The sequence below is a fragment of the Eriocheir sinensis genome, chromosome 42 (assembly GCF_024679095.1).
Source record: "Eriocheir sinensis breed Jianghai 21 chromosome 42, ASM2467909v1, whole genome shotgun sequence".
Taxonomy (NCBI): Eukaryota; Metazoa; Arthropoda; class Malacostraca; order Decapoda; family Varunidae; genus Eriocheir; species Eriocheir sinensis.
In genome coordinates this window covers 3,400,823-3,425,739 of record NC_066550.1, presented here as the reverse complement: position 1 = coordinate 3,425,739, position 24,917 = coordinate 3,400,823, and the positions used below count along the sequence as shown (strand labels likewise).

The window sequence follows — 24,917 nt, the reverse complement described above, 5'->3', positions numbered from 1 at the left end:
AAGTTGATTGTAGAAGGTGAGATAACACAATAGCCTTCCCAGTTATAGGGCGGCTACGGGGTATTTATCGACGAATATATTTGAAATTTGGCAAATGCGTTTTTTTTTTTTTTTTTCAGCGTGTCCAGGATATCTTAAACTGCTATGTGGTCAAGTTTTTTTCATAAAATTAAATCCCCTCCCCCCTGGAAGTCATTTTTAAATGTCCCCGCGGTTGCGTCCTAGCATGACTCGCGCGCGAACACATGTGGTATCATTCAGTAGCCTATATACGTAAAATTTTCATTAGAATATTTTTTCTCCGCTTGAGGGTTATGTTCCTGGTCAACATACAGCGCTGGAACACAACTTTGGGTATACCGATGGAAACATCATACATATCCTCGGGTCTGAAGCAGGATTGCAAGAATCCTTCAGTGGCTGAACCGGGAAAGATCAAGGCATGCAACACCCAAGACAAAGACGAAAAGGGAAGAAGGATGAGACATACCAGCCTGGAGGATTCTAGATAAAATCTGGCTACAATGAGGAAGGTGGCGCCTTCTGACACCCTCACCTGCGAGTGAGTAATACTTTTTCAGAAAGGGGACCAGATGCCTTATTATTCTGAGGTAAGTTAACAAGGTATATACAATCATCTGTGAAAATTTCATGCCAATCAAATAAATACAAATGGTAGGACAGGGATGAAATGGAAAAAAATCTTTAGGAGCCAATATCTCGAAAAGTAGTTTTTTACACTTCAAAAAATTTCACAAAATTGGTAAAAAGTCTGACCGGCTTTTGTTATGTATCATTTGAAACTACAACTAAAGGACAATTTTTGCCCGCTATAAAATTTCAAAAAATGTCAAACGAAAACGGGACACAGAGTAGAGAAAATTATAAGTGACAAAAAAAAAAAATCGAAAACAAAACAAAAATCAATAAACTTCTAGCAAGGAAATGTAGATAGGTAAACAAAGTTTCTATGATATTTTTTTCAAGGCTATTAACTGAAAAATAACGTGTGAAACAAAAAAGAGAAAAATACACTTTGTTTGAGTCTCTCCTAAACTTCACCCGAATATAATGAAATTAACAAAATATCATACCTTTACACCTACAAACAACATACTAAAACGTCAAAACTATTAGACGAACCGTATGCCCAGGAAGACTCCCCGTATCCGCCCCCCTTAAGTGATGTGTGGCCGAGCGGTAGCCGTTATAAGTTCACTTTTAGTTCTCTCTCTCACATGGACATAAAAATATTAACAGTCTTATACAAAAGTTTACAGTTTACGTGAGCGAGTCGCACCAGTCGAGAATCAGCCACACCCAGCGCGGAGCGGCTAATCACCGCCCGCTACCCGCTGTCTTCTCTCCCCATCTTCGCGTTGTTCGCTCGTTTTATTTGCTTGTAGTTCATCCGGAAGGGTGTGGGTTCCGGTTAATGACTGCTGATGAAAGTCATCATTTGCTGATCCTAGTGTCAGTTCATCACAGCTTCCCACGGCCAAAAGCACGACGTGTTGTTAAACATCCTGTTGTGCGACACCGACCGGGTGTCACCACACGTACAGTCATACATTCATATACATATGACGGCATATATATTACGGGTTCCGGACAAAAGTTCGTATAGAAAAACTTCGTATGGCAATAATTCTATGGAAAAAGTTCGTTTGCCTAAAGTACGTCAGGATAAAGTACGTAGGGGATAAAGAAGTTCATACCAAAAAAGTTCGTAATGGGAAAAAAAAAATCGTAATGGAAAAAATCGTAAGAAGTTAAATGTTCGTCGATGCAAATGGTAAATTTGTTGAAAAATGTTCGTACACGTAAAAGTTCGTATGGAAAAAAGTTCGTATGCAAATGTTCGTACGCAACTGTTCGTACGCAAATATTCGTCAGAGATAAAGTTCGTATGGTATTGAAAAAAACTTCGTATGGCAATAATTCGTAGGATAAAGTTCGTTTAATTCTAGGACCAAAGTACGTATGGAAATAGTTCGTATACAGCTATATATATATATATATATATATATATATATATATATATATATATATATATATATATATATATATATATATATATATATATATATATATATATATATATATATATATATATATATATATATATATATATATATATATATATATATATATATATATATATATATATATATATATATATATATATATATATATATATATATATATATATATATATATATATATATATATATATATATATATATATATATATATATATATATATATATATATATATATATATATATATATATATATATATATATATATATATATATATATATATATATATATATATATATATATATATATATATATATATATACCGAATAGTACAGTCTAGAACGTTACAGTATATATTCGATCATACGAGAACGAACACGTAGTGTTAGCCTTTCTTGTTACCAACTTTAAGTGGTTTGTGTTATGTGTTAATATCTAATAATTTTAAGGCGCGAACTGCTATCTCACGTCAGGTCCGGTGTGCCGTTGCCTGCGTTCTCCAGTTGATTGAAGTGGTTGAGATAACACAATAGCCTTTTAGTTAAATGATGTGTGGTTGAGCGGTAGCCGTTATAAGTTCACTTTAGTTCACTTTAGTTCTCTTTAGTTCTCTCTCTCAGGTTAATACAAATACCAAATGTATTTTAACTATATTAACAGTTGTATACAAGGTTTACAGTTTACGTGAGCGAGACGCACGAAATCAGAGACAGCCACACCGCTGCAGGGCGCGGAGCGGGAGAGCACCACTCGCCTGCCCGTCACCCGTCTTCTCTTGGTACAGGAGCGGCCAGCGGGTAGCATGCTTGCTGAATCAGCACCGTTCCCACGGCAAGGAGCACCTCCTAAGCACAACGTAGCATCTGTGTGTAACGTCCTGGCGCCACTGGGCCATGGCGATACGACATACATTCACATATTCACATTATGTTATAATATACACATTACATCAGCAAAAATATGTGCGAGTTGGCAACACTTCCCGCCTGGCGCCTGGCCGCGGGCCCCGCGGGGCGCGGGCGGGGCCTTGCTCCCCGCCCCCCTGCTCGCTCCTCCTGGAGCCCTCCAGAGGCCCATAGACCCCAGGGGAAGCTTCCAGCACAACATTATCCCCCCCTCTTAATGGTGATCATCCCGATCACACACTTAACTATATACAAACATAAGAAAATTAATCAAAAACATAATAATCGTCGTATCGCCGTGGGCGCCTGCGTTGTCTCTGTCTTCTGTTCTCTGCCTCCAGTGCGTCTGTATCCTGGTGCGCCTCGTCGTCGTCCGCTTCTTGGGGTGTCCCTGGAACATCTGCCGAAGCCGGGAGGTTATCTACCTCAGCTGAAAGGTCCAAAAGACCTATGTCGTCGTCGTCGTGGACGTCCCTTGCGTTTTCGTTGGCTGTTGGGTGTCTGTAGTTGTCCCAGGTGTAGTTTCCCGGACCGTGGTACGTCCGTAGCCGGTTGACGTGGACAACTTTCGGCTTGGTCCTTTCCGTTCTCCGGATTCGGTAAGTCACGTCGGAGAGGTGTTCTAGCACAGTATAAGGGCCTTCCCAGGGGCTTTGTAACCTTGGAGACTGTCCTTTCTTCCTCTGCGGGTTGTAAAGCCAGCCTTGGTCTCCTTCCTTGAAGTCAACGTGGCTTGCCCTCATATTGTAACCACGCTTCATGGCCTCCCCGGAGAACTTCAAGGCACCTCGGACTTGATGGTGCACCTCTTCCAGCCGTTCTTCTAGTTGACGGGCAAAACTGGAGGCGTCCCTTGGAAGGCCTTCCCCAGGAGGCCCTCCTGTCAGCAGGTCCACCGGCAATCGCAGCTTACGTCCAAACATCAGCTTTGCCGGTGAATACTCCGTAGTCTCGTGGGCGGCAGACCTGTAGGCCATGAGGAGCGCAGGCAGCTTCTGATCCCATGAAGACTGATCATTGTTGGACTGCTTGGCCAACTCCTGGCCCAACGTCCAATTAAACATCTCCACCAATCCATCTGACTGTGGATGCAGAGGGGTGGTCCGGGTCTTATTGATACCCAGAAGCCTGCAACACTCAGCAAGGATTGTTGACTCAAAAACTCCTTCCTTGGTCGGAATGGAGCTCGTTAGGCACACCGAAGCGACAGAAGAACTCCTCCACCAATACCTTAGCGATGGTAGTAGCTTCCTAGTCAGGGATGGCGTAGGCTTCCGGCCACTTGGTGAAGTAATCCATTGCGACGCAGATATACCTATTTCCGCTCGTCGTCAGAGGCAAGGGTCCTGCTATATCCACTGCCACCCGTTCCATTGGGGCTCCAACCTGGTATAGTTGCAATGGGGCACGGTGACGCTTCTTGGGGCCCTTCTTTGCACAGCACACCTCACATGCGTGACACCATTCTTCCACATCCTTCCTCATGCCAACCCAGTAGAACCTTTGGCGCAGGCGACTCAGTGTCTTCTTTACCCCAAGGTGTCCGCTGGTGATGCTGTCGTGCATTTCTTTCAAGACGCCTTCCCGGGACTTCATAGGTAGCACCGTGGACCAGTAGTGGTCAAGACCATCATGAGAAACCCAGCGTCGCTGCAACACCCTGTTGTCCATCTGAAGAGTGTCCCACTGAGTCCAGTAATTCTTGGTGGTAGGGCTTTCTCTCGAGATTACCTCCCACCCAGGTTGTGTTGACGACTGACTCAGCCACTCCATAATTGGTCGCAGATCTCGATCCTCCCGCTGCAGTTTTCCCAAGTCTTCCCATGGCACCTCCGCTGTCTGTTCCACGGTAGTGCGGCGGCACATATTCTGGACGCTTTCCCTCCGGAGGCAATGTTGACACTCAGGTAGGCAGGGGCGCCGGCTCAAGCTGTCCGCGTTACCGTGTGTTAGCCCAGATCGGTGCACAATAGTGTAGTGATGCTGCTCTAGTTTACCTATCCAGCGAGCAGGCTGGCCCTCAGGGTTCTTCAATGACTTCAGCCACCGCAATGCAGCGTGACCCGTGTGGATGGTGAAAGTTGCACCGTACACGTAAGCATGGAAAAAGTCAAGGGTCTTGACTACTGCTAGGTGTTCTTTCCGGGTCACGCAATAGTTTTTCTCGGCTGGGGTGAGCTTCTTGCTGAGGTAGGCCACAACCCGTTCCATGTCAGCACATGCTTGGGACAGCACTCCACCAATCCCCTCATCACTGGCATCACAATCCAGTATAAAAGGCTTAGAGGGGTCTGGGTACGTGGGTACGGGCGAGCTGATGAGGGCCTCTTCGAGCTTCTCAAAGGCAACCTGAGTTTCCGCTGTCCACTCAGACTTGCGCCCCTTCCTCGTCAGGAGGTGCAGTGGTGCAGCAATCGTAGCGAAGCCTTTCACAAACCTGCGGCAGTATGAGCACAACCCGAGGAAGCTCCGCAGCTTCACGTTGGTGGGTGTCGGCCAGTCCCATACCGCAGCCACCTTCTCAGGATCAGTGCGTACTCCAGCCTCGCTCACGATGTATTCCAAGTATTGGACCTCCTTTTGGAACAGGCAGCATTTCTTCGGGCTGAGCTTAAGGTGTGCAGCTCTAAACCGGGCGAAGACCTCTGATAGCTTTTCCATCTCCTGCTCGAAGGTCTGGCCAAAGACAATCACGTCGTCGAGGTAGATGAGTGCCGTCTTCCAGAGAAGTCCCTCCAGCACCCTCTCCATCAGCCGCTCGAACGTGGCCGGCGCGTTGCATAGGCCAAAGGGCATGACCTTAAACTGCCACAGGCCTTGACCGTAGGAGAAGGCTGTTTTCTCTTTGTCCTGCTCCGCCATTTTGACTCGGTGATACCCAGACTTCATATCTAGCGTTGAAAACCACTTGGAGCCCGCAAAGCGTCGAGCGTGTCGTCGATCCGTGGGAGTGGGTATAGATCCTTGATGGTGAGATCGTTGAGGGCTCAGTAGTCCACGCAGCACCTGGGGAACCGTCCTTTTTCCTGAGCACTACAGCAGACGCCCACGGGCTGCTGGACCGCTCGATTAACCCCTGTTGCCGGAGATCATCCATCACCTCATCCATCTCCTTGCGACGGGCTGGTGCCATCTTTCGAGGAGCTTGCTTCACTGGGCGGTGGCTACCTGTGTCGATGTGGTGCTCTACCAGGTCCGTACACCCCAGGTCAGGTCTCCTGTGAAAACACATCTGCTTTCCTCACGAGAAGCTCCTGAGCTGTTCCACTTGGGCTCCTCTGGAACTGGGAGCTCCTGTCAAACAGGTCGCGCAGGTAGTCGTGCAGCTCCTCCTGGAGCTTCGTCAGGGTTCTCTGCAGGCACAGGTTCTCGGTTTCTGGTCGATCTCTTGGCACAGCCCACCATGGTCCCTGTTTTTATTTTCTTTGGGCTGAAGGAGACATTGGCCACGACGACAGGCACTTCCGCTGCAGCAGGGTCTGCCAAAGTACTGCCTACAATCAGCCCGTTTTCTACCGGACATCGACTTCCACTCTCTACCACACACAGACTAGCCGGGGGGACACCCGTAATTTGACAGGGTAACAGCATCTCTGACCTCGGAGGAATAATGGTGGTGCGCTTGACCGTCACTGGCAGGCCCTCCTTGTGCACAGTCGTCAGTGGCACCCTCTTTCCTCCTACAGTCAGCTGCTTAGCGCGAAAGTCCAGCTCGCACCTGTGGGAGACAAGATAATTCATACCTAGGATGCAGGGGTCGTCCATTTCAGCCACGTACACAGAGAGGGACTCTTCCTTTCCTCCGAGCTCAAACTTCACGTCCACTGGGCCTCTGAGCTCTGCATAGTGTCCATTGACTCCGCACAGTCGATGCGACGTCTTAGGAAGCCGACGATGACTCACCACGTCAGGCCGCACCAATGTTCGTTCCGAGTCTGTGTCGACGACCACAGGCCACAACACTCCGTCAACCTTGCCCTCCACTTGGCAGCTCGTCATGGTGGTTCTCTTGCACATTGATATCTTCGGGGCATGTACAGGACAGACTGATCGTTGCCCCCGTGAACCAGTCCTCCTTAGTTTCCTTCGCCCAGTGGTGGTCCCTCGCCAGTACATTTTCCGACACTCATTCTTCCAGTGCCCCTTTTCTCCACAGGTCCAGCACTTGGGTCCTTCCCTGGGTTTCTTCCCAGCGCCACCTTCATATTCCTTCTTCCTCTTATAGCATTCGTTCTCCTTGTGCCCAACCTTCTCGCAGTACCAGCAAGTTCCTTGGAACCTGTCTGTGTCGCTGACAGCGCCCTTTCGTACCCTAAAGCCAGAAGTCGAGTCGTCCCTGAAGCTTGACAAGCTAGACCTAACAAAGGATTCAAACTCCATGGCACGTGCCAGAGCTTCCTGCATTGATGTTAGTTTAGCTTGGTTCACTTGTATCTTCAGCTGAGGGCTGTCAGGGCATCGATGAATTGATCCCAGCAAAACCGTCAGAAGGTCGGGGTGGCACCTGGGTATGCCTTGTGCGCCATGCTCTCAAGGTCTGAGCGAGTTCCTGTGAGAGATTCGCCACGCCTCCAGTTGCGGGTTCTGAACCTAACCCTGAAGAGCTCGTTCTGGTGCTTGGTCATATCGTTGCTCAGCGCCTGTGCTGGCCGCTGTAGCTGCCTTTTGTCGCATTGTCGAGCTGAGCAAGGACCTCCAGCGCCGCCCCTTTCAGGCTAGTAGCCAGCTGAACCGCACACTCTTGGTCATCTCATCCATTCCGAGCTGCCAACAGCTCAAACTGAAACGCAGTAAGCCTCCCAGGAGACCTTGCCATCAAACTCCTGAGGCTTCTTTCTGATAGGCAACCCCAGCAGACTCATGGGGCTGGCGGAACTTCTTGCGGGGATAAACTCAGGCGAAACAGGGCTCAGAGAACCCCGTACTTGCGTAGGATAAGCATCTTGGGTACAAGTAGCCCCTGCAGGCACTGGCTGTCCGTTTCCAGCCAAGCAGTCTTCAAGGGCCTTACCTCTGTCACTTACTTCTAATATTTCTTTGTGTGTCGTCTTCCGTACCACCTCCATCTCTTGTTGAAGATTTGTGTGTTCTTTCTCCACTTCTATCAGGCGTTGTCCCAAGTTCGTGGTCACATCAGTCATTTCTCTTCGCACTGACTCACTTCCATCTTGTACTGCTTGTAGCTGTTGCTGTAATTCTGTGAAGCGATCTTCTAGCTGTTCTTTGAGTTCTTGGAGTGTTCCTTCTTGTTCTTGCTGTGCTCTTTCTTGTTGTTCTTTGAGTTATTGGAGTGTTCCTTCTTGTTGTTGCTGTGCTCTTTCTTGTTGTTCTTTGAGTTATTGGAGTGTTCCTTCTTGTTGTTGCTGTGCTCTTTCTTGTTGTTCTTTGAGTTATTGGAGTGCTCCTTCTTGTTGTTGCTGTGCTCTTTCTTGTTGTTCTTTGAGTTATTGGAGTGTTCCTTCTTGTTGTTGCTGTGCTCTTTCTTGGAGTGTTCCTTCTTGTTGTTGCTGTGCTCTTTCTTGGAGTGTTCCTTCTTGTTGTTGCTGTGCTCTTTCTTGTTGTTCTTTGAGTTCTTGGAGTGTTCCTTCTTGTTGTTGCTGTGCTCTTTCTTGTTGTTCTTTGAGTTCTTGGAGTGTTCCTTCTTGTTGTTGCTATGCTCTTTCTTGTTGTTCTTTGAGTTCTTGGAGTGTTCCTTCTTGTTGTTGCTGTGCTCTTTCTTGTTGTTCTTTGAGTTCTTGGAGTGTTCCTTCTTGTTGTTGCTGTGCTCTTTCTTGTTGTTCTCTGAGTTCTTGGAGTGTTCCTTCTTGCTGTTGCTGTGCTCTTTCTTGTTGTTCTTTGAGTTCTTGCTGTGCTCTTTCTTGTTTCTCCCCTTGTAGTCTCAAAGCTTCCAAGACTTCAGTCAACACGTCGTCCCTCTGGGCAGCTTGGGAACGAGTCTCCATGGCGAAAAAAAAAAAAATGGCTACAATCCTGACGGTAATGTTATGCCGGACGTATACTTGGGTTCCGTGTCGCCGTCACAAGACTCCGTGGGAGGGAGATATGCCAAACACCTTCACAGCTTCACAGTTTAATATTCTTTCTTAGTAGTACAATTCACTCTTGACTCTTCACACAACCTGTGCCTAGCCTACTAAGACTGGGACAGCTCCTCTCGCCCTCTACTCCAATACACATATATAGATATATATATATATATATATATATATATATATATATATATATATATATATATATATATATATATATATATATGAACAATACAGTCTAGAACGTTACAGTATATATTAGATTATACAAGAACATGTAGCATAAAATATGTGCGAGTTGGCTGCACTTCCCCTGGCGCGCCTGTGCAGGCCCCGCAGAGGTGCAGGCAGGGCCTGCTCCCCACCCCCTTGCTCACTCCTCCAGAGTCTTCCAGAGGCCCATAGACCCCAGGGGAAGCTTACAGCACAACACATAGTCAAGGGATGCGGTAGACTGAGCTCCTCACTGTGTATCTTCCGTTGCCTATAGGGGAGTGATGGCTTCAGGGACAGTGTCCCCATACTTATGTTCTTTGTCCTCCGCCTTCCTACAGCAACGTTTATAAGTCTCTTCTTCATATAGTAGTAAAAAATTTCAACCATGAAAATCACGAGTTGAACTGTGTTACATGCTTTGCACCTGAAAAAAGAGAGAAAATAAGATGACACAATGTACACACACACACACACACACACACACACACACACACACACACACACACATACACACACACACACACGTATGTACATAATAAGAGAGAGAGAGAGAGATTTACATGGATTTACAGAAAATCAGACCACACACAGACCCCCATGGTCCAGACTAGGTGGTCTGTCCATAAATCTAAAGTGATTTTACATTAATCAGATGGCTCCAAAACGTTGCTTTTCTCCTCTAGTTGATAATAAGTTCAAGGAAGTGACGGTCGAGCTTGTTTTAAAGGTCAATCGTGTTACACTGGACCACTGATGGTGGAACTTATTGCATTCTCGCACTACAACGTTGGTGAAGAAAAATTTGGTGCGAGTCTGAATTTACTTGTCTACATTTGAGTTTTGTGCCATTGTTCCTCGTTCGCAAAGTGTCATCGATCATAAACAATTTTGTCCTGTCCACATTCGTGAAACCACTAAGTATTTTAAAACACTCGATCAGTTTTCCTCGGAGGCGACGTTTCTCAAGAGAACATGTTAAAAGGTGGAAAGCCTTTTCTTCGTAGGATTTGTTGCGCAAAGAAGGGATCATTTTGTTGCCCGATGCTGAACACCTTCTAGTTTAGCAATGTCCTTTGCATGGTGGGGAGACCAAAACTGTACCGCATATTCCAAGTGGGGTCTGACTAAACTATTGTAGAGCGGAAGTATTACATCTTTATTCTTGAATAAAAAGTTTCTTTTAATGAAGCCAACATTCTATTTCGCTTTATTTTCTGCATCGATGCATTGATGTGAGAATTTGAGGTTTGACGCGATTTTAATCCCCAGGTCCTTAACGCATTGAGCGCTTGTGAGTTTAACGCCGCTTATTTCGTAATCGAACTTCTTATTTTTTGTTCCAATTTGAAGGACCTGGCACTTGTCTACGTTAAAGGGCATCTCCCATCTATCCGACCAAGCTGAAATTTTGTGCAAATCCTCTTGGAGGCTTTGCCTGTCTTCGTCAGTGAGAACCAAGTTCCCAATCTTTGTGTCGTCTGCAAATTTACTAATGCGATTATCGAGTCCAACATCCACATCGTTGATGTAAATAATGAAGAGCACTGGGCCAAGAACCGAGCTCTGAGGGACACCACTAGTGACCGGCGCCCACTCTGAGTTAAATCCGTCAATCACAACACATTGTTGTCTGTTGCTCAACCAATTCGCGATCCTTGGTTTACTTGACCGTCAATGCCTATTTGCTTTAATTTATAAAGTAATTTATGATGTGGGACTTTATCAAACGCTTTCTGGAAATCAAGATAGACTACGTCCACTGATTTGGTTGCGTCATAAATTGAAGAGATCGTTATAAAAGGTCAGTAGGTTTGACAGGCAGGATCTTTTGTACGGAAGCCATGTTGTGAATCCCCAATTAATGAGTGGCTTTCGAGGTAACTCACAATTTTGTCTCTAATTATGCTCTCGAGTAGCTTACCTACAATTGAAGTTAGACTAATGGGTCGGTAGTTACCTGGTATTTTTGTCTCCTTTCTTAAAATCGGTGTCACGTTCGCCTTTTCCAATCCGAAGGGACGATGCCTTGTCGCAAGGACATATTGAATACTGTAGTGAGGGAGGAGAGTATTTCGCTCTTTGTTTCTTTAAGCAGTATCGGATATACTTTGTCGGGTCCGGGACTTTTATTTGTTTTAAGTGAATGGAGAGCTTTAAGGACTTCATCGGTTGTTATTTCAAAATTAGGCAACGCATGCTCGAGATTGACAATAGTATTGGTGTTGTTGGTAGCGAGAGGAAGACTGTTAGTATTAAACACCGAGGAAAAATAATTGTTTAAGAGGTTTGCAATGTGTTGGCTGTCAGTCACTAGTGCAACGTCGCTGTTTGTTAAGGTCAATACCACTTTTGATCGCCTTTCTGTTGTTTATGTAACTGAAGAAAGATTTCGGATTATTTTTACATTTGGCTGCAATATTTTCTTCATATCTACGCTTTGCCTGACCTACTAGTCTTTTTACTCGTCGCCTGGCATCATTATAAAGTCCTAATGTTTTCGGGCGTGCTTTGTTCTTTCTTTAACCTGTAAAACAAATTTATCTCATTGACTGATTGTTTAATTTCGCTATTAAACCTCGGTGGGCTTTTATTAGTGTTAATTCGCTTCTCGCACAGGGGGACGAATGTGTTCTACTGAGTGAGTAAGTGATTTTTAAAGCAGCCAGGCTTCCTCTACGTTGCCGTCACCTGATAGTTGTATTTCTGTTAGTTTTGTCAGTTTCTACAAGTTAGCTCTTTTGGAATTGGGCACCTTTACTTTATTTTCAGTCACTGATGATTGAGGCTCTAATGTCGACGCGCACTAATTTATGATCACAAGTACGGCGGTTGTCTACTACGGTGACATTACTGACTGGGTTATCTGGGGTCGTTATAACAAGGTCAGTATATTATTTTGTCGAGTTGGCTCAGAAACCATTTGGCTTAGATAATTTTCTTCTAGAAATTCGATCATTCTATGTGACTCGCCTTCTGTACTGACAGTGTCCTTGGATTGATATGGGGAGGTTAAAGTCTCCTAATATCAGTGAGTCGTACGTTGTTATTAAGTGACTGCCTTAAGACGCTGTACATTTCAAGGTCGTCATCAGTGATTGCCCAGGAGGCCTGTAGGTGACAGATATATTTAAATTGACTTTTGCAATGTTTATTCGCACGCACAAATGTTCAACGTTATTGTTTCCCGGTGTTTTGTCAGTGGGTTGCAAAAACCTTTTGACAAAAAGGGCGACGCCACCGCCTCTACAGTTTACACGATCTTTGTTGAAGAGTCTGTAGCCATCTATGTTGTATTCGGAACTTAAATCAATATTTGTGGTGTCGATAAATGTTTCGGTTATAGCAATTATGTCAAAATTTTCTGTTAGAGCAAGACATCTCAGTTCATCAAATTTGTTTCTTAGGCTACGCGCATTGAAACTGAGGATTTTTAAGTTATCTAGAGGCTTGGTAATAGAGGTGGTGGTACTTGCGGGATCACGGTTACGGGTTTATTGCGATGCACGGCGTCTATTTACACGGGCGGGGTGGAGGGACGTGGCTGTGACTCGTTGTTTGCTCGGATGACACGTACTGCGTCGTTGAGAGCCTTCCAGATCTGGAGAGAGAGAGAGAACGATAAGAAAAATGCTGTCAATCAGTGGAATATCAACAAGCAAGCACACACACACACACACACACACAAGGCCTCCATCGCTCGCGCGAAGAGGTCATGGTTGTTGGCGCTCCTCAGAGCAGCCCGGGTCAGGTGTTGACCTCTCTCACACTTTCACCCACACCCACTTTCTTCATCATTGCTCTCATCTCGTCATTAGTGTTTAGTGCGATGTGTTATACTGTGAGATACAACACTACTTATCTATACCGCCTACGACGTGCCTCCGCCTACCCCCCAGCGAACGTTATCCGGTAGCTAAAGGAACTACATATTTTTAAAAAACCGCAGTGCCAGGAAAAGTTCACGAGTGACACATAACATACCAGTGATCACCACCACCAGGAGAAATACCAAACCCAAGCATGCCAAGGACTACAAACACATCGAAGTGCCGCGCCAGTGGTACAACCTGCCAACCCTGCTACTCTCCAACGTTACCTCCCTCAACAACAAGCTGGGCAAGTCATCACCACCATCAAATCCACCAGCGCTGACGTTGTGGCCATCACAGAGGCGTGGCAGATAGTACCCGAGCTCTTTAACATCACTGATTTCCAGCTCTTCCATCGTCTGAGAAGAGGTAAACGAGGCGGTGGGTTAGCGCTAACACACCCACCTCAGCCCCTGCCTACTCCCCGTTGAGACACCGAGGGTGTGGAAACCCTCTGGGTCAGGCTCTCACCCCCCTCCCACCCCCGCCTCGCTCCCTCGGTACTAATCTGTCTGGTCTACTACCCTCCCCGCGCCGCCTCCGCCACCTTGCTGATCAACCACATCATCGAAGAAATGGACCAGCAGCGCACTCTCTTCCCCTCTGCAAAAGTAGTTGTTTGCGGTGACTTCAATCAACTCCACACCAGTGATATTGAGGGACCAGCTACATCTCCACAAGTAGTAAATTTCCCCACACAGCACAAACACACTGGATTTAATCCTCACTGACCTCACTTCCCACTACCTTCCCCTAAGCCCCTCCCTCCCATGGGACGCAGCACACCTGTCAGTTCTTTGGACACCTGCACCTACCACATCCAACAAAACCCCGCCAGTCACCAAGACCTACAGGCCTGTTACGGACCAGCCATCCGCGCGTTCGGCCAATGGATAACACGCCACCGCTGGGTTGAAGTCACTTACAGTGGATGACGTACACCAAAAATGGAGCAACTACACCAGCACAATTACCGCAGCTTACCACCACTTCTTCCCGCTAAAATCAAGACAGAATGCACCCTTCAGACACCCCGTGGATTGCACCCAGAATAAAACGTCTCATTGAACAGAGAAATGACGCCTTCCACCAACCCTACACTCTACAAGCCCTCCACAACAAAGTTATCCGGGAAATCAAACGAGCCAAGGCCACATACTACCCCAAAGATCCACAGCCTCAAGCAAGCTAACATTTGAAATGGTTTTCAAAATTAAGGCCTTGTGTGGCCTCAACAACACCTCCATCCCAGGCGTATCTCACCTCCCGCCACCTGAAGCAGCCAGGCCATCAATCTCCACTTCTCGGCCATCTGTCAGTCCCTCCCAGCCTGGACCTGACCTCACTCCCAGCTACCTGCCGCCCCATCACCACTCCCCACGGTTGGGGCCTATGGGGTCGCCAGGTCACTAAGCCAACTTAAAAACAAAGCGGTCCACCACGCCCACTGATCTCCCCATCAAACTGTACCAGGGTTTGCCCCAGGCTGGCCACCCCTCACTCTATTATTAACGCTTCCTTCCGTCAAAGCCAGTGTCCTGCTGACTGGAAAACAGCATATGTCACTCCGATTCCCAAGACCACCACCCCTCAATCACTGAGTGACTTGAGGCCTATTTCTATCACCCCCATTCCCAGCCTCCTGTGTGAAGCCTTCATTTTCAAGTGGACTTACACTCATCTTGCTCCCCTCATAGACCCACAACAGTACGGCAATATCAAGTCAACCTCCACCACACACTGCCTAATTAATCTCCTGGACTTTGCCTACAGAAATCTTGAAAAACGCAAAACATCAGTTTCTCTCGCTTTTATTGATTTCTGAAAGGCTTTTGACCTAGTTCACCATACCACAGTCATCAATAAAGCAATAAACCTAGGGCTTCACCCTAACCTGGTCTCCTGGCTGGCTGATTTCCTGCACCAGCGTAAACAGGTGGTGAGATTTCAGGGAGTGGCCTCCCCTCCTCTACACCTTACTTGCGGGGTACCTCAGGGGTCCAAAATGGGCCCTTTGTGCTTCCTTATACTAATTAATGACGCCCTGACCCACACACCCCACCGCTGGAAGTACGTGGACGACACCACAGTGGGGTAACAGTTGACAACAACAGCAGATTATTCCCACCTCCAGGAAACACTACACAACCTACACACATGGACAACACAAAACATGGTAACCATCAACGACACCAAAACTACACTCCTACACATCAACACCTCCTCTGCCCCTGTTGCCCCCCCTGTGGTGTCCATCAACGACACTCCCCTCCGGGTAGTTACATCTGCAAAACTACTTGGAGTCACCCTGGACAACAAGCTCACATGGAAGGAGCACGTCTCCCAGCTCACCAGATCTACCACCTATAAACTGTACCTGCTGAGGAGACTCAAAACGCTGGGGGGCCCTGAGTGTGCGCTGGCGAGCGTGTACTCCTCGTTCATCCTCCCAAACTGACATACGCGTCCCCAGCGTGGTCTTCCTCCATCAACATCACGCAGCGCCGCCAGCTTGAACGCGTCCAGAAGCGAGCCTGCAAAAATCATCCTGGGCCCTCACTACACCAGCTATCAGGACGCCTCGACTCCCTCCATCTCACCAGCCTACAACACCGTCACGAGACCCTACAACACCGGTTCGCAACCAAGCTTCTCAACCAGCCCAGACACAGACACATCCTCCCACCCGCAGTGAACCGCCCTCAGCACTCAGTGAGACACCACAACATTATTGCCCCGATACGGGCACGGACTGACCGCTATAAGAACAGCGCAGTGCCCATGATGGTCAAATATATCAACAATGCAAATTAAGAGCAGCACAATTTGTATGTTTTGTAAATATTTTTCATTAGGACTTATTGTTGTTGTTATTATGATTATTATTATTATTATGATTAGTATTATTATTATCATTATTATTATCGTGATTATTATGATTATTATTATTATCTTTACTATGATTATTGCTATTATTGTTATTTCTATTTTCCTTTTTATTTTCAATCATACTACTTTGTTCATTTGTCTCATTCTTTTCATTTCATCTTCCATTGATGTATATTTTCAGCTCGAGGGCTGCCTGGTACTTCATGAAATAAACCGTTTATTATTATTATTACACACACACACACGAAGACAGAAAAAAACACTTAGTAGGTGAGGGTATGCGCGAGTGAGTGTCTGGGAGGTCTGTTTGAGTTCCCCATCAAACAGCGTCACTCGCCCGTTCTCACTCCCCTGCGCAGTAGGACTTACTGTGGTACAGTATGTAAATAGGATCAAATGACAGTGGGTCAACCCGCGCGCAGAAAATTACGTCATCATGTGGAGCGAGGAGAGATGAAATAGAAAACGAAAGTATTCACGTTGAACGGTAACGCAAATAAAATCGAATATTTACACCGAGCGGTACCTCAAATAGAATTTAAACAGGCTTTCATTGTCTTTGTCTTTGATTGACAAATATCGTATCTTCTAGGTTTCTGAAGTGATTTTAACACACAAAGAAATTACGTACACACATCTTTAGGTAATGTTTCTTGCTTATACACACTATAATTCACTTGACTGTCTATATATGCATATTCTCGACACAGTATAAAAATACAAAACATGCTAAATACCTTTTTGGCCACAATGGGAGAGCTTCTAAACCTCAAATCTACGAATAATGACTGCCCGTCCCTTTGTTATGGTTCACAGTAGTAAGCGTGGGATTGCCCTTGTAACGGTACAATGAAAACTATAAGCTTACATTCAAATCCTCTCTAACGAGCATGATCCTCTTACAATAGGATTCAATAGTTTATCCTATATACATAATTAAAATAAGACATTATAGAAAATAGATTCCTTTCCTAGAAAGGTATTCCCCAAAAATTTAACGTTACGGTGTGGTGTCATGAGACAGCCGCTAAAATAAGACATCCCATCCTGATCTGCGCATGCGCGGGCTTTGTTTACAAACAGAGGGTGGATGAGCTATGACACGGTACCGTGTCTTTTGTCGACTGCCTATCATGAAACGTCCCACCTAAGTTATTCTTTATCTTTTTGAAAGTGATAATTGAGATAACCTACACCCTTTGTATATCAGCAAATGATAATGATCGAGGTAACCTACACCCCCTGTATGTCAGTAAATGTGATAAATGAGATAACTTGCACCCTTGTATTTCAGTAAATATTCTCCCGCTGTCTCCTCAGATTTCTCTTCTCATTGACCGTCATGTTTCTTGGATACTCTCCAGTTAGTAGTGTCTGAATAAAAGGGTCTATATGTCATCCTTGAATTTGGCCCTTTTCCCACAATAGCTGCCATGGTGCCTTGTCGCCATCTTGCCTTGGACAAACGATGATATCAACGCTGTGTTTGTAAACACTGGGTTCCGCGCAAGCGCAGATCAGGGTGGGATGTCTTATTATAGCCGGATGTCTCATGACACCACACCGGGTATACGTGTGGAAAAAACAAAAATAAAATATAGACATGTTTTATTGATTATAAATGAAATTGTGGTACAAAAATAAGTTTTCCGGAGCAACACTATTAACAAAATAAATAAAAATCTGACTTTTAGATCATTGAAAAAAAAAATCCCCCCCCCAAAATTGATTTTTTTTTTCATTAAAAAAATTAAATTAAGAAATAAAATGTGCCCACACTAAACTAGAATGATGTTAGATGCCCCAGTCTGCCTCTCAACCCTGGGCTGCACAGCAATCATGGTGCCTGGAATGAATAGAAATGGGTGATTCCAATTGGTCTCACTGTAGGAAAAAATAAAAATAAAATATAAAGACACGTTTTATTGATTTTAAATGGTATTCTGGTACAAAAGTAAGTGATCCGGACTACTACTAGCTATGTTTTATAATAACAAAATAAAAAAAAAATCTGACTTTGACTTAATAGTTATTCTTAGAGGGGGAGTGGGGACATCTCCACACACACTCACTGAGGAGTTCCCAGCATCAGTGATTGCATGATTCCAGTGTGATGTTTGTTGACTGAGACATCACACTGGAGTTCAGTATTTTACATATGTCATCATTAGGAATTGGTCGCGTTCGTTTTGTGGCCATGACTCAAACCCGCAAAAAAAAAAACACAAAAAAAAACGTAGATAATATATAAAACTTGGTTTTGTATATGGGTCATATTTCCTGATCAGCAATTTTTACTCACTGTAACACTCGGAAAATTCGTGCCAATTGATCTAACATAACAAAACATATGACTGCTTTCCTTCACACTTTTTTTTTTATCCTAAAAACGATTCGGGTACCTATACATGTGCAATGGACCGTATTGGCTATGCGGCGGCGACTGGGAGACAAGTACTGTTTTGACTTAACTCGGTTCCTCTTTTCTATTTCGGAAAATAATAATACTGGCTATCGTTTGGAGCCAAATGTCCAAACGTGGTACCTTCTGGTAGAAAAAAAATGTATTTACGCTTTGCTGGTCAGGTTTTTAAGGTTTGCGTATGTTTGTGGTGTGTGTGACCACTAAGGGGCGAGTGTGCCGTGGGCCGCAGTCTCCTGAGTGGCCCAAACAGCCAAAACACAGCTTGGGAGGTTTCGTATTTTTTCGCCCAGGGTTTTATTTTGCTCTCCAGCAGCTTAAGAATGATTTAACTTGCTGTTAAATAATTGCTAGTTTAAGTACCTGTAGCTACTTTTGACTTCTGGCCTTAAGATAAGTGATTTACAGACGCCCTCTCCAGCGAGACGGCGTCTATAAACACTTATCTTCAGACCCGAAGTCAAAATAGCTACGAACAATTATCTAACAGCAAGTTAAATCATTCTTAAGCTGCTGGGGAGCAAAATAAAGCCCCGGGCGAAAAAACCTCAAGCTGTTTTAACTGTTTGACCGCTCGAACTGCGGGTCTATAACCCTCCTGAACCTGCAAACCTTAGAACCTAACCAGCAAAAGATACTTTCTTTTCTGCCAGCATGTACCACGTTTGGACATTTAAGCCAGCAATATTTTTCCGAAATAAAAGAAAACCGAGATCAAACATGCTGTCTCAATCGCCGAATCTCGGCAGATAGCCAATACGGTCCAATGGAGACAACTACTTACCATACTCAGAAACAAATGCGGAGCACTGACGCACACCCTTCCCCTACGAGAGCAAGTGGAATACAGAGGATATACACATCAAATGTTGCAAAATAACCATTGTTGTGTGAACAATGCGCGCGAAAATTAGAAACACGCAGGTGTGTGATTCCAAATGTCACAGCTAGAAATACCCTTCTAGGGTTAATTACTTACATTCCTTAAAAAATACATGCATAAGAAAATAAGGAATCTGCAAGAGGCCAGTTGACCTACACGTGGTCGTTCCTGTAAAACTATAAACTCTAAGATACTGAACAACTGCAAGGCATTGTGATTAGACAAGAACAAGCAACCCATATACCACCGCTTCCGGCTGGCTACTGACTGAGGGCCGCTCCATGTATTCTTCCTCCAAGGTCGGTACTCTGGGACTCACTTAATCTTTTTTTTGTCTTGTGACATCAAGCTCATGATCAAGCGCTTAAAAGTAAACATTAGACTTGTTGGGCAGCGGACGCACTGGTAGACGAAGCTGCCGCCGCTCGCTGGGCTCAAGTCTTTGGCACCAACTTGTGAGGGACACTGCGAAGACGGTAACAGGTCATTCCACCCTCCCACCCTGGTCACTCCACCCTCCCACCCTGGTCACTCCACCCTCCCACCCTGGTCACTCCACCCTCCCACCCTGGTCACTCCACCCTCCCACCCTGGTCACTCCACCCTCCCACCCTGGTCATTCCACCCTCCCACCCTGGTCACTCCACCCTCCCACCCTGGTCATTCCACCCTCCCACCCTGGTCACTCCACCCTCCCACCCTGGTCATTCACCTCCACCCTGGTCACTCCACCCACCCACCCTGGACAGTCCACCCTCCCACCCTGGTCACACCACCCTCCCACCTGGTCACTCCACCCTACCACCCTGGTCATTCCACCCTCCCACCCTGGTCACTCCACCCACCCACCCAGGTCACTCCACCCTCCCATCCTGGTCACTCACCCTCCCACCCTGGGGTGGGTTTCATCAAAGTTCCCAAGTCCTTGGAAGTGTGCTCAAGGAGTCCCAAGCGTGCGAGAAACCTTGGGCATGTTTCACGAAAGCTCCCAAGCCTTGGAACTCTGCCTATCTCGCTCGCCGCCTTGGGAGGTCGTGTGGGGTCTCCCAAGCACTCCCAAGGAAGGTTCCAAGCGTCAGACTGTAAACATGGCAGCCCGTGAACAACCCCGCCAGCACCGACCAAGGAATTTTCGCCCGAGAAAGGACATCTTTAACCCTCTCGCGCACAGTAAGATACTAGAACATGCGCAATAGACACTCGTTTCAAGTCTCCGTATAGAGTATTGTAGACAATAAATCCTAAGTACCAACTCTTCCCCACTTGCTATCTCGAAATTTTGTGGGCCAACTCTTTTAGCCGAATATATGTTTCAAAGCGGAAGTTAGTGAGGATTCTTATGGTATCCTCAAAATCTTCGTACGCCTATTAGTTCCTGAGTTACACCAAGAAAACTATTTTTTCCTCTCCCGTCAGAGTAGGCTAACAAATAAAAATCGCTCCACGTTCCTCATTTACGTTCCTTAGAAAGGTTGCCATATGTTACCTCTAAGAAACTTATCTCAACAAATGACACTCCAAATTTTACGCACTTTCACCGAAAATTTAATTTTTAATAATTTTTTTAACTTTTATGACGCGTTTCGCGTCATCGTGCGCCAGGACCTTTTACTTTGATGACGCGAAACGCGTCATCGTGCGCGAGAGGGTTAATGAGTACGATGACACCGAGTTCAAGAAGAGGTACAGGGTGGATCGTGCTGGCCTGTTGTTCGTCACTGACTTGGTGCGACACGTGATTGGCAACAGGACTGAGAGGAGCTGTGCGGTTACAGCGGAGCTGAAAGTGGCGTTGACTCTGCGATACCTCGCCACCGAGAAAATGCAGCAGTGCAGCGCAGATGACTTTGGAGTTTCCTGGGCCACAGTCAGCAGAATCATCACCCAGACCGTGGATCCTCTCGTGACACAAGAGAATATGAGGCGGTTCATGGGCTTCCTTTTAAACCGGGGGGAGCAGCAGAGAATGAAGGCGGGTTGCGAAATTACTGGTTTTCCTGGTGTGGTGGGTGCTGTTGATGGCACCTATGTAAGAATAGTGGCCCCATGAGCACGAAGAAGTGTCGTCAACCGCAGAACTACCACAGCATCAATGTGCAAGTGTTATTTGATGCACAGTACAAGCTGCGGGCCATGGTGGCGAGGTGGCCAGGGTCTACTCACGACTCACTAAATGTTTGTTTACACTGTGGTGCCGTTGAAGATGCAGACGGAAAAAAAATACGTGCACATGTTCCTTACAATGAAAATACTATCGGTGTATTTCAACTAAATATCAATTGTTTATATTTATAATTCCATAATTTTATAAGAAGTGTAATTTAGGTTAATTGAAGACATATTAGGCGTCAAGCGGCGGAAGATTGGCAACGCTGGTTACTCCCAAGACCGCCCCCAATCCTACTTGGAAGTGCTTGTGGCGCGGTGATGAAACACGCCCAAGAAATTCTCCCAACTGTGCGTGACGTCACCAAGCCTGGGAGAGCACTATGATGAAACCCACCCCTGGTCACTCCACCCTCCCACCCTGGTCATTCCACCCGCCCACCCTGGTCATTCCACCCTCCCACCCTGGTCACTCCACCCTCCCACCCTGGTCATTCCACCCTCCCACCCTGGTCACTCCACCCTCCCATCCTGGTCACTCACCCTCCCACCCTGGGGTGGGTTTCATCAAAGTTCCCAAGTCCTTGGAAGTGTGCTCAAGGAGTCCCAAGCGTGCGAGAAACCTTGGGCATGTTTCACGAAAGCTCCCAAGCCTTGGAACTCTGCCTATCTCGCTCGCCGCCTTGGGAGGTCGTGCGGGGTCTCCCAAGCACTCCCAAGGAAGGTTCCAAGCGTCAGACTGTAAACATGGCAGCCCGTGAACAACCCTGCCAGCACCGACCAAGGAATTTTCTCCCGAGAAGGGACATCTTTAACGAATACGATGACACTGAATTCAAGAAGAGGTACAGGGTGGATCATGCTGGCCTGTTGTTCGTCACGGACTTGGTGCGACACGTGATTGGCAACAGGACTGAGAGGAGCCGTGCCGTTACAGCGGAGCTGAAAGTGGCGTTGACTCTGCGATACCTTGCCACCGGGAAAATGCAGCAGTGCAGGGCAGATGACTTTGGATTTTCAGGGCCACAGTCAGCAGAATCATCACCCAGACCGTGGATGCTCTCGTGACACAAGAGAATATGAGGCGGTTCATGGGCTTCCCTTTAAACCGGGGGGAGCAGCAGAGAATGAAGGCGGAGTTTGCCGAAATTACTGGTTTTCCTGGTGTGGTGGGTGCTGTTGATGGCACCTATGTAAGAATAGTGGCCCCACATGAGCACGAAGTAGTGTATGTCAACCGCAAGAACTACCACAGCATCAATGTGCAAGTGTTATTTGATGCACAGTACTAGCTGCGGGACATGGTGGCGAGGTGGCCAGGGTCTACTCACGACTCACTAAATGTTTGTTTACACCGTGGTGCCGTTGAAGATGCAGACGGAACAAAAATACGTGCACATATTCCTTAATATGAAGATACTATCGCTGTATTTCAACTAGATATCAATTGTTTATATTTATAATTCCATAATTATACATAAGACGTGTAATTTAGGTTAATCAAAGACATATTAGGCGTCAAGCGGCGGAAGATTGGCAACGCTGGTTTCTCCCAAGACCGCCCCCAATCCTACTTGGAAGTGCTTGTGGCGCGGTGATGAAACACACCCAAGAAATTCTCCCAACTGCGCGTGACGTCACCACGCCTGGGAGAGCACTATGATGAAACCCACCCCTGGTCATTCCACCCTCCCATCCTGGTCACTCCACCCACCCACCCGGGTCACTCACCCTCTCACCCTGGTCCTCCGCCTCCCACCCTGGTCCTCCACCTCCCACCTGGTCACTCCACCCACCCACCTGGTCATTCCACATCCCACCATGGTCATTTCTCCCTCCCACCCTGGTTACTACACCCGCCCACCCTGGTCATTCCACCCTCCCACCCACCCTGGTCATTCCACCCTCCCACCCTGGTCACTCCACTCTCCCATCCTGGTCACTCCACCCTCCCACCCTGGTCATTCCACCCTCCCACCCTGGTCACTCGACCCTCCCACCCTGGTCATTCCACCCTCCCATCCTGGTCACTCCACACTCCCACCCTGGTCGTTCCTCCCTCCCACCTGGTCGCTCCACCCACCCACCTGGTCAGTCCACCCACCCACCCTGGTCATGCCACCTGCCCACCCAGGTCCTCCACCACCCACCATGGTCATTCCACCCACCCACCCTGGTCATTCCACCTCCCACCCTGGTCACTCCACCCTCCCACCTGGTCACTCCACCCTCCCACCCTGGTCACTCCACCTCCCACCCTGGTTATTCCACCTCCCACCCTGGTCATTCCACCCTCCCACCCTGGTCACTCCACCCCTCCCATCATGGTCCTCCACCTCCCACCCTGGTCATTCCACCCTCCCATCCTGGTCCTCCACCCTCCCACCCTTGTCACTCACCCTTTCACCCTGGTCCTCCGCCCTCCCACCTTGGTCACTCCACCCTCCCACCTGGTCACTCCACCCACCCACCCTGGTCATTCCACCCTCCCACCCTGGCCATTTCACCTCCCACCCTGGTCACTCCACCCACCCACCTGGTCATTCCACCTCCCACCTGGCGGTGGCAGAACTGGTAGCGTGCTGGGCCCACATTCACGGCGTGATGGACGGCGTGGGTTCGAATCCCCCACGCTACCACTCGGATTTTTCAGTCACCGCCGAGTGGCTTAAACTACCCACATGCTGTCCTGAAGACCACCCATCAACCCGGACTCCAGAGGAAGCCGTCCAGCGAATCAGAAGCGAGTTCGAGGGGCAGCATGAGCCAATGCAAGATTTCGCCACTATAAACACTCGCCTGCGCTAGAACGTGCTGGGCCGACCATCAGGGCCCACCTGGAAGAAGCCTTGGGCCGACCATCAGGCCCCACCGGGAAGATGCCTACCTGCGCAAAAAGGCAACAACGTAAAAAAAAAAAAAACTCCACCCTCCCACCCTGGTCACCCCACTCTCCCATCCTGGTCACTCCACCCTCCCACCCTGGTCATTCCACCCTCCCACCCTGGTCACTCCACCCTCCCACCCTGGTCATTCCACCCTCCCATCCTGGTCACTCCACCCTCCCACCTGGTGTTCCACCCTCCCACCCTGGTCGCTCCATCCACCCACCCTGGTCGTTCCACCCTCCCACCCTGGTCATTCCACCTCCCACCCTGGTCACTCCACCGCCCACCCTGGTCACTCCACCCTCCCACCCTGGTCACTCAGCCCTCCCACCTGGTCACTTTGCCCTCCCACCTGGTCACTCCACCCACCCACCCTGGTCCTCCACCCCTCCCACCTTGGTCACTTTGCCCTCCCACCCTGGTCACTTTGCCTCCCACCCTGGTCACTCCACCTCCCATCCTGGTCACTTTGCCCTCCCACCTGGTCACTCCACCCTCCCATCCTGGTCACTTTGCCTCCCACCCTGGTCCTCCACCCTCTCATCCTGGTCACTTTGCCCTCCCACCCTGGTCCTCCACCCTCCCATCCTGGTCACTTTGCCCTCCCACCCTGGTCACTCCACCCTCCCAACCTGGTCACTTTGCCCTCCCACCCTGGTCACTCCAC

The 24,917-nt window shown here is 47.5% G+C and overlaps 1 protein-coding gene across 6 annotated transcripts in view; it reads left to right on the top strand.

The window, feature by feature from the left end:
• LOC127009833 (TLC domain-containing protein 3A-like) overlaps positions 1-24,917 on the top strand; it is a 123,462-nt gene that overhangs the window by 60,113 nt on the left and 38,432 nt on the right. Inside the window, exon 1 of one of the 6 annotated variants that reach the window (XM_050883197.1) lies at positions 19,152-19,555. The exons of 3 other annotated variants lie outside the window; for them this stretch is intronic. The gene's annotated coding sequence lies outside the window, so the exon portion shown is untranslated. Of the gene's footprint in view, positions 1-19,151; positions 19,556-19,579; positions 19,740-24,917 lie in introns of those variants that run through there. 2 more of the 6 variants (XM_050883196.1, XM_050883199.1) reach the window with 2 other exon arrangements.